We start from the raw sequence: 3,171 nt of genomic DNA, 5'->3' as shown, positions 1-3,171 counted from the left end.
AATAAGTTGATGTGATGTGACTTGTATATAAGCAAACAAAAGTAATACAGTTTTGACACCAATGTAGCTACAACACTGTTTTCATGACTGCGTTACTGCCTAATCAGGAGCTTTTACACTTGGTATCAGGGAAGGGACGAAGGACACAACCGTTTTAGGCTTTTATTGTTGCAGTGTACGCTCAACAATGTTGTTCGGAAGATAGATCTCTGAACCTTTAAATGGAAGATATATAACAAGATTTTCCAGGACCAAAACTGGCTATTTAACGTTCAGGGGTCGGGAACAGTTTGCTGCGGCTGGCCGAATCGCCGCCTCAATCCAGAGTCGGAGCTGGCTGAACAGAAAACCGAAAAAAAAAGAAAGAGAAAGGGGAGGGAGGGGCGTGGTTTGCTTTTCTAACGTAAATATAATTAAAAAAAGTAACTAACAAACGCAACCGATTTGTGCAGGTTCAGAGCCGTTTTCTTGATTTGGGAGCACGTAAGGTAATATTGCTCGAGCCGCCCCTAAAGAAGATTTTTGATATTCAGCTTGACTTGCGAAGAGGCAAACATTTACATGAAAATGCTAAAAAAAAAAGGTAGCAAAGTTACTTTACCAAAGTAATTATATTGCTTTACTAATTACTTTCACTGAATACAGAAATGTGACTAAATTACAATACAAATTACTAGACACAAAGAAACAACATTACAGTACACTTACTTGAAAAAAGTAACGAAATTACTGCAAAATCACTTTTTAATTTCTTTAGGCAGTAAGTGGCACCGATTTGAATTACAGTCTTTCACATCTCATGTATCGTTGTTGCACCGCTACATCAACATGCGCCTCGTATGCCCAGTAAAGAAGCTGCATTGATTTTGTGTCAAGCTCACCGATAAGGCATCTCCTTCGGTGTTTTCACGACAACCGTGGATGAAGGGAAAGGAATCTGGGGCCCCTTTTCTGGCATAGAACAGCAACATCTGTGCTTCATGAAAGTGCATGTCTACGCAAGACCAATTTAAAGTGCAGCACAGCCTCATCAAGCGCGGCACGGGAACTACCAGTTTCAAGGCAGCTCTTTGGTGCGTCAACCCAAGTGAGCCCCAGGTGAATTGAACGAAGCGGCACCACGACCGTACAGTGCCAACCACAAGTTACGCTATTGCCGCAGTTTAAGGAGTACGTAAACAATATTTTAGCGCTTGTTTGTTTGTTCCTTTAGCCAGAAACTAATGTGTGTCGGCGCCTTAGAAACACCAGCCTTCCACTCGTAGAAGCAAGAAAAGTAATTTTGAAACGAATAAAACGGTTTCTCAATACCTACCGGTAGTAGGGAAGTCGATGTATCTATGCCGTTTAATGCCTCCCGCTCCGGCGCTACTCACGAAAGGGAAGCGCAAATGTATAGACAACTCGGACTAGAACGGAATAGACCCTTTCCGAAATTCAATGCCATCTGGTGGTTCGTAAAGCAGTTAAGGTTTTGCCATATCAATGGCGGAAATGAACTTGTATCGGCACCGCGACTCTCGCAAGTCAACGGCATGGGAGGAATTTTTCAGTGTGAGTTCTTTCTCGATCACTTTCAGATTAGATGGTGACCAAGAACCTGCATTCAGAACAAAGCTCCAACTCACTCAGATGCCTCCAAAAAGTTCCATACACCAAAGTGCTTTAAAGCCGATCGTGTGTCCCCCACAGATTGACTGAGTCCGAGTTATTACAAATAAACGCTTACGTATATAGCTCTTGTGTTCCATTCCTACGACGCGTCGTACTAATCCCCTGAATGTACAGGCCTCGCAAGATCCGCTTATGAGCATCTTCAGCGTCTTCCTTTATCAGTCACTAGAAGGCCGCCATTGGTATGGCACAGATGTCGTTTTTCAGATGATGATAGTGATCAAAGTGGCCAGACTTAATTTCGGAAAGGGTCTATTGCGAAGCTTGGCGGAGAAATCCGCAGTGCTTCCGGAACGTGCATTCCGCACCATCAAGATTGCCGTTCTTGGCAGACGATAGGTAGGCGCTTGATCTGAGGATGCGGAGACCCCTGCCAGGGCCAAACATACGACGCCCCCCCTCCCCCTCCTTCCGGATGCGCTGCGAATAACGCGTTCAAATATGGCACCCAGCGAATATCTTATACAGATAGCTTGCAGGTGTCGCCATTGCTGGGTACTGATGGTTATTTTTAATTACTGGTTCCCTCGAGCTCTTACTTTTGCAGTGTGAAACTAACACCGAACTCTCACGGCACATAAAATACCAGTATGGCCAAACGGGGTTACGAGCAAGCTATGTGTAAGCCATAGGGTGTACAGTCCTCGAATATTACTACTAAGCGAGGTTGACACGCGTTGAAGCCACCAAGCGGCAATGCTGGCAACTACAGTACTCTAAGCCTTGCAGAGGCCCTTGACGTCGCGAGCGCGATACACATTTCGCTGGCCGATTTTAAAGCGAGATGTACAGAGCTCGCGGTCACGTCATTTTGTTTCGTGCACCTTTAAATTACGTGTTCAAATACCTCGCGCATGCTTCGCCGCATTTCCCCACGCACCGATGGTCGGTCAACGACAGTATAAAATCGCCACGTTCAAATTTATTATAGCGATATTCGCGTCAATCGGGGGTCCGAGCAAGGCAGGGCCGATTTTACCTTTTTCGGTGCAGTATTCCCGTCGATCGCGAGCGAAACGTGTACTAAAAGTTCAGTTACTCAGTATTTCCATGTTATACCTTCGCGAGAGACCTAGCTGAATTCTGAAATCGCTGCCGACCAACTTCACGTCGTAGTTCTCTCATCTGAAATCAACTCGCTCGGACCAACGACAACGAACGACGCAACCGACAGGCACCGGCACAGCTGGGGCCAGTAGCTGATCGTGGACCAGCGTTTCCGGGCGATATCATCTTATCTGTTGTCAGCACGTATTTTGTTGCTTCATGTGACGAGTTGTCGCGTTTGCGTACTATGGCGGTGACCTGACGAAAGGGCTGAGTTTCACTTCTTTTGTTGGATTCCGGTTTATCGCTCCGAGCCACTTCATCTTTTTGACATAATCCCACAATATTTAAGTTTACAACCCATTCTTGATGAGTACCCCACATGGCCGAATATTAGGGGAGGTATCCTTCCCTCCAACCGCTCAGTCAGACTGAAAGCGGTTCCGCGTT

This window comes from Ixodes scapularis, unplaced genomic scaffold, assembly GCF_016920785.2.
Source record: "Ixodes scapularis isolate PalLabHiFi unplaced genomic scaffold, ASM1692078v2 PGA_scaffold6__148_contigs__length_123643588, whole genome shotgun sequence".
Taxonomy (NCBI): domain Eukaryota; kingdom Metazoa; phylum Arthropoda; class Arachnida; order Ixodida; family Ixodidae; genus Ixodes; species Ixodes scapularis.
This window is presented reverse-complemented; position numbering follows the sequence as displayed.